The sequence below is a fragment of the Lycium barbarum genome, chromosome 6 (genome assembly GCF_019175385.1).
Source record: "Lycium barbarum isolate Lr01 chromosome 6, ASM1917538v2, whole genome shotgun sequence".
In the NCBI taxonomy this organism is placed as follows: domain Eukaryota; kingdom Viridiplantae; phylum Streptophyta; class Magnoliopsida; order Solanales; family Solanaceae; genus Lycium; species Lycium barbarum.
The window spans coordinates 39,397,116-39,404,999 of NC_083342.1; positions in this window are offsets into that span (position 1 = coordinate 39,397,116).

Genomic DNA, 7,884 nt, shown 5'->3' on the forward strand with positions numbered 1-7,884 from the left:
ACCAGTCCATACCCATAATGACGTCAAACTCGAGCATGTCTAACTCTACCAAATCAGCCTTAGTGCTACGATCATAAATAGTCACAGAACAATCCCTATAGACCTGCCTCGCTATAATAAAATCCCCAACTGGCGTAGCTACCTCAAATGGCTCTATAGGCTCAGACACTATCCCAATCTTACTAGCAACGAGCGGGGAAATATATGATAAAGTAGAGCCAGGGTCAATCAATGCATATACAGATCTGGAGAAAACCAGTAATGTACCTGTGACGACATTTGGCGAAGCCTCCTGATCCTGGCGGCTGGCCAAAGCATATATGCGGTTCGAGGGACCGCTAGAACCTGAAGCGCCACCGCGGCCTCGACCGCGCCCTGCCGGTGCTGGAATACCCCGCCCTCCAGGGCGTGCAACAGATGGAACAGAGGAAGAACCGGCGGCTGACCCTGTCTGCTGAGCCGCATTACCCGAACCACTGGCCAATGGGCAGTCTCTCATAAAGTGGCCCTGACCACCGCAAGAGAAGCAAGCTCCCGTCGCTCGGTAACACTCCCCGGGATGAGACTTCCCGCAATGTGGACAACGGGGTCTAGGTGGTCTGGCCTGACTGGGACCCCTGGATACCTGCGATCCTGCCGCTCTGGAGCTCTGACCGGCCCCAGACGGTCCCGTACTGTCGAATCTCCGGCTACCTGACTGAGTACCCCGGCCGGAAGGAGGAAAATATCTATCAGACTGCTGCTGCTGCTGAGGCTGTCCGCCTCGAGAATCACCTGAATAGCCCGCGGATCTAGCCCTCTTGGGCGGTCTCCTGTCTCGATCTCTGCCAGCAGGATCAGATCTGCGACGGTCCTCCATACCCATCGCATAGGCCTGAAGCCGGGAAATATCCATGTCTGTCTGCAGTGACACGGCCATACAGCTGTCTACCAAATACCGGTCCAATCCCATAACATAGCGGTGCATCCGATCGGACATATCTGCTACCACGGCCGGTGCATATCGGGCCAGAGAATCAAACTCAAGGCTATACTCGCGAACACTCCGACCCCTCTGCTGCAGACGTAAGAATCGATCAGCCCGTGCCCGCCGTAACTCTGGGGGCAAAAAGTGGAGGGTGAATGCTGTCACAAACTGATCCCAAGTGGCTGGAGGGGCACCCTCTCCCCTAGACAACTCCCAAGTCTCGTACCAGTGGGTAGCCACATCTCGAAGCCGGTGCGAAGCCAGCTCAACCGACTCGGTCTCTGAAGCCCTGACCAAGTCCAGTGAGCGTCGCATCCCCCGAATAAAGTCGTGGGGGTCCTCGTCGGGCTTAGACCCGAAGAACTCTGGAGGCCCACATAGCAGAAACTCCCGAACTCGCAGGCTGTCCCGCCTGTCATCATCATCATCATCCCTCCGCCCGCGTCTGCGAGCCTGCCCTGCTACCAGCGTAGTCAGCAACTGCACAGCCTCTCTCAGGGTCCGATCCTCCGCCCCTGGCTGAGGAGCTGGAGTCTCAGGTGCGGGTACACGGACCTCTGGAGCTGCCGATGGTCCTGCTCCAGGCTGTACTAGTGGGGGTGTAGCAGACCCCTCAGACTGTGGCACATCCTCAGGCAAATCATAAACACGAGCCCGGGTAGCTCGCTGTGCCTGGCTAGTCTCCCCAATCCTCGCCTTGCCCTTCTGGGCTGCCGTTGCCTTCTTCGGAGGCATCACTGCAAACACGAAGGCGAGTCAGATCAAAATCATCCTAATAGCACAGCTCTATCGCACGACCTAAGAGTACAAAGAAAGTAACATCCTAAATGCCCTGTAGCTTCCTGCTTATAGACGTGGTGCACAACACATCGATAAACAAGACTCTACGAGACACGGCCTGTAGACATTCCGAGGACAAACCGCTCTGATACCACTTTTGTCACGACCCAGCCCCGTGGGCCGCGACTGGCACCCTACCTGGGTACCCAGACCAAATCGCATATTCATTTCCGAATCCAAACTTATTTCAGAATTTTCAAGAAGTTATATCAAACATAATTTATATCGAAAATATGTCTTAAGCGGTCATATCAAATCAAACTCAAACAAAGCGGCGGAATAGACATCGCCGGTCAAAATACAAATATATACAGAAGGGCCATTTGGGGCCATAATATCAAACGGACCGCTTTAAGACCCGAAAGCAAAATCAGACAACATACACATAGGACCCTCGCCCCACAAAGATGACTACAGGCCTCTACGAATTCAAAACATAACATATGGCGAGACAGGGCCCCGCCGTACCCAAACTGTCAAATATACAAAATATATACAGGGTAGAGGAGTCTGTACCAAAAGTGGACTCCGGACCAAGTAAGAGTACTCCGAAAAGCAAGAAGTGAAGCCTACTGCGGAGGATCACCGATATCTGCACCTGCGGGCATAAAACGCAGCCCCCGAGGAGAGGGGGCCAGTACGAAATATGTACTGAGCATGTAAAGCACGGAGTACAGAATTATGGATCAAAAACCGAAAGCAAATCAAATGTCAAAGTGGGGTACAAACTGGTATGTCAAAATCTGTATCGAAATCATATACGTATATACTATGCAAATGAAATCATGCAAACGCTTAGGAACGTGGTCGCCACTCCGACGCTGACGCCACACACAGCATAACACCAGAAGGTTTCAAATCTCCGTACATCCCCGAACATAATCATAATCATCGGTGAGCGTATCGCATCCCGAGCCATATCACAGCATAACTCCAAACGGAACCGGGCCCTATGGCGAAGCCTCGGGAACCGTAACACAGCATACAGCCGAATTTATCATACAGCGCACGAATCAAAACCGGCCCGGGAACCGGTGAACGAAGTCATAATAAGGCACGAGCGGAGTCGTGAGCAAACAAATGCAAATCGTATTTCAAAATAGTGTTTCAAAACAAAGTAAACTCATAAATCATATCCTATTACAAAATAGTCGAATACTTAGTCGACATAAGGTTTCATTTTGCAAAACGATTCCAAAATGGTCTATATAGTTCAAGACATGGATTAGGGCATCGAATAGTCCAAACATACCCCGTGGAAGGATGTTCCAAAGATCAGAAGTGGTACGTTCAACTCTGTTCTCAAAGATGGCCCGAAGGGCAATTCGGGCATTTTGGGGGTAGCGGACCCACCTCGAGTCGAAGTGAGGTGGCGAACATATTTTTATGAGCAGTTATATGCCAAGGGTCATACATAATCATTTCTAGGTTACCCGACCACATTTCGATAGGTTTCGGACGAATAATGGCATTCTAGCCAAAAGGGAGCCTTTAGGCTTCAATCGAATTGAATGAATAGTAACTTTTCTGTGGATCGGGTTTCGAGGAGCAGAAATGCTCCGGAAGGTCTCATATTCAACTAACACACTAAGATATGCCAAATAAAGAATTGGGAAGCTTTACATACCTCTCAGATGTCGTAAGCTCCTCCAAAAGTCCCGTCCCGTTTCGTCAAAAATCTGCAAATGGTCAAAGTTACCAAATGAGATCCTTAGGCTCAAAAATGCCTTTAACTCCATATTTGCCTACCGAAATTTCGGCAGCATTTCCCCTATAAATCTAACATCCCCGAGGCATAACTCGTCTCAAATTAACCAACCACAACAGCCCACACATCAACAACCAAACCAAACAACAATCAAACCATTCTAGCTTTAAAGTTCTACATGATTTCTAAAGTTGGCAACTTCCATTCAAACTTTCAAAATCCCAATTCTATATTCACATAATTGTATTCATTTACCCATCCGACACTAGTCAAACACATTCCAAATTCAATCTAAGCCATACACGAAATTGCATCAAAATCAATAAATTTCCATAGTTCTTCAAAATATCAAAATTTCACGACGAACATTCTAACTAACGTCGTTTCATTCCAAATTCACCCATATCATTAAAAAGTCATATCTAAAGTCTCTAGTACCCAAAATATACATTGATATACATAAAGATACCAAGGATATACACTTTCCGATAACATCCAAATTCGTTTTCCACCGCCAATTTAATTCAACAATCAATCATTTACGATATAAGGATCACAACAACACATTATGCCAACTTAAACAAGATCAATTCAAGTCATTTCTTTCTTCCATGACTCACGGCCAAACACACTACACACACACACCCACGACTTTCTATTTACGTTAAAATTACGGGATCTCCATCTACTTCCAATGCTTAACACATTCACATCAATTCTATAACATAAAAGAGTAAGAATTCTCACCTTTTCTTGAAACCCCGACTTGTCGAAAACGTCGTCCCCGTGCCAAACTAATTATACCACGTCGGAGAGCGTCTTGAGTGCTTCACAAATATGTAGAAACCAAGATTTTTGAATCACCACACAAGCTTGGAATTTTTCTCTTCTTTCCTTTTTGCACTTCGGCCGAACCCCTTTTTGATGGTGAGTTCTTGATTTTGTGATTTGTTTCTTGGATAATACTAAGTATTCCTTAATATATATCCTTTTAGGGGTCATGTGCATAGCACATGACCCTTTAAAAATGGCTTGGGCCTTAAAGACATGGCCGGCCCCCTTTGTTCTTTTTGGGCTTCATTGAGTTGTAATTTCTTTGGCCCAATTCTTGAAATGTCCCGATTTGTAATTCCCGAAACTAATTTCCGAAATTCCAAATTTATCCTCGGCCTTCCCCGAGGTCTTAGCATAAAAGATTCCATAACCAACATAGTCATATTCTCACAAATTAATTTATATCCTTCTAACACCCTAGTCATAATTATTTCTCGATTTCCAATTGTACGAAAACACGGGGCCTAACAGAAGGCAGCCTAAGGGTGTGAACCATCTCCCTGTCCACCTGAACCTGCCGGCATGAAACGCCACAAATAAAAGGCTGTCAGTACGAATAATGTACCGAGTATGTAAGGCATGAATAGCAACATAATAATGACGTGAAAGTAACATAAGATAAGAGAGAGTCAACCTGTATATCTGAATGCCACTGAGGGTGTGTGACGTTCATGCTTTCTTTTAAAACATATACATATATATATATAATCCACACTATGGGGCTATACTGTCATCATTAAGCCGCTCTTGGGGGCTATCATCTTCATATCATACCCAACTGCAGTGGTGTGCATAATAGGTGCCATACCCGGCCGACTATAGCGCGACTCAGTGTCATAAAATAGATACATATATATAATGCATGAACGAGAGCACAAAGAGGTGTTATGACTCTATCGGAGTGACGTAAGGTCAATATACCTCCGATTACCACTTATGGAACTAACATCATCGACCTATCTCACCTTGAGGGATCAATGACCATAAGATAAGATCAACTACCATAAGACAAGATCAATAACATCATAAGAAGATCAATAACATAAGCTTCTAATATATCTAAGAGTGAAGTCGTTATGGATATCATTCATGTACGTTCATACGTTCATATCAATCTGATCATGCCAAGAGAAAAAGGGGACAGCTTTAACATACCTTGTCGTCTACTTAACCACTCAACGTCTATCTTACCGAGCTTGCAAATCTACATTCAAGATGATTAACCCTAATGTTAAGTTGTTAAAATACTTATAAGGTCAAGTTAAACTAATAGGTGAGTTAACGGAATTCAGACAACATTTCCCTTATATTATCTACTTCTACCCAACTCCAAAATAAACTCCAAAACATCAATAACAACATCAACAGCAACATAACCAAGAAGTTACATTTAAACTAGACTCAAATCAGTCCAAGACTTCCTTTCAAAATCAGTCCATAGACAATAACATCAACACAACACCTTATGACCTTGCCACCATGATTCTCTTCACTTTTAAGACTTGTTAAACCTCCAAATCAACTCAACATAACAGATAGAATGAAGAAAATACCTTATAGCTTGAAGAACTTCAGCCCAAACAACTTACTTCAAAACTAAGTTACCACAACTTCAACTAGAAGCAAGAACAAACACCTTCTAGAACTAGTTGAGGTTTTAAGCCAAGAACAATTCTCCACCGCCACGTTTTCATGGACCACTTTCACGGACCGTGAAATGGTCCGTGGAACACTTCCAGTGAACCACCAAATTGCCACTCATTCCACTGTGGCCAACCAATATTTTCACGATTCGTGAAATGATTCACGGTCCATGGAAATGGTCGTGGAATGGCCTTAATCCGATTTTCCGACGAGACGTATTCTTTTCGATTCGTTTGACGTCTAACTTTCGTACTCTTTTCCAAACATGTCTAAGAACTTATATAACTCTAAGATGCACCCATAGGCCTCATACATAACTTCCTAAATGATTCCCAACACGATCCTACGACAAACGACTTAAGACGAAACTTTAACGCACGCGAAAGACAAAATGTAACACTTGAAGCTTCAATTTCAAGTTTTGGGTTTCCGCAAACGAGCTTTGTTTCGAGTGAATGTATTGCAAAAGATCAATTACGTCTTGGAGAGTTGATATCTGAAATTTGGGATAATTTGGTGAAGAATTCGGTGAGTTTTTTGGTGAATTTCAGCTGCACATTACTTGGAGAAGAAGAAGATTTTTGAATTTCAGAAATAGCCACATTTTTCATAAATAGCCCCTTTCTGGTTTAAAATAAAATTTTAATGGTAAATTAGATTAAATAAAAAGAAAAATGGTTAGGGGCTTTAAGATCAGGCCACGTGTCCCGGGGGAACGGGGTCGTTAAATGGAGTGATATATATATATATATTAAAAAGGATAATGGCAGGGGTAGATATCATCGAAAAGTGAAACGGAGGATGGGTACGGCTATTTCGGGATAGTACAGGAGTATATATGACCCTTTGCCGAAGTTTTTTTTTTTTTTTTTTTATCTCTTTTTCCTTGTACATGCATGAGTTTTCCCCCCATCTTCTCGAGCTGAAAAATGAGGCAAGTATATGTGAAAATAACAAAATTACTTACTAATTGATTCAAAGCCAAGTCAGAAACTTTACTGCTTTTATCGGTGGTATATGAATGTATTTCTTGAGTTGTGTTATTATTCTACATCAATTATATATGCTATGATTTATGTCGCATTCTTGAGTAAATTGGCCATGGAACTTATTAGTTGTTTTTATTTTGACACTCATATTCATCAGCTCTTAAATTTTTCCCTTGATATCTAACCACCGTACATGGATAGTGGAATAATTATTTCTCATTTTTCAAGTAGAAAAACATATAGAAGAATTTAGTAAATGGAAGGTATCATTTTTTTTTAATTCTACTCTTTCACGAGCGGATAAATTCACCAGTACTATATGAAACCTTTTAGGCGCTAAATGAAAGTTATTTCATTTAACAAAACTTTTAAATATTAAATGAAAGTTATTTCATTTATTGTCTCTTTAGTAAATAGATACTCCCTCCAATTTAATTTACTTGTCTTACTTTTTTTTAGCTTGTTTTAAAAAAATGTCTCTTTTCTAATTTAACAACTCTTTAATTCTAATATTTCACATTACATATTTAAGCGTGTGTGTGTATCTTTAGCTTAAAATCACAAGATCCAAAAATTTTATTTACCTTTTTAAACCTCATGCGCAATCAAACTAAGATAAATAAATTACTAACAGAGGAAGTATATTGTATCAAAAAGACAGTTAATAAGAAAATCTAAGACATGCGAAAATTCAGTGCACCTTAAAAAGGCTGCATTTGCACAAAGAAACATAGGTGGGACCCAGAAGTTCAAAAATGTGGCGCCTCTCCAGCAAACACAACAATGATCATGCAGAACTAATCTGATTTTTTCGTCTAATCTATATATAATGTAAAATTAGGCATAGATAAAGTGATGTGGTATTTTTCTAGGGCCTGCACTTGTATTTATCTTTTCTCTCC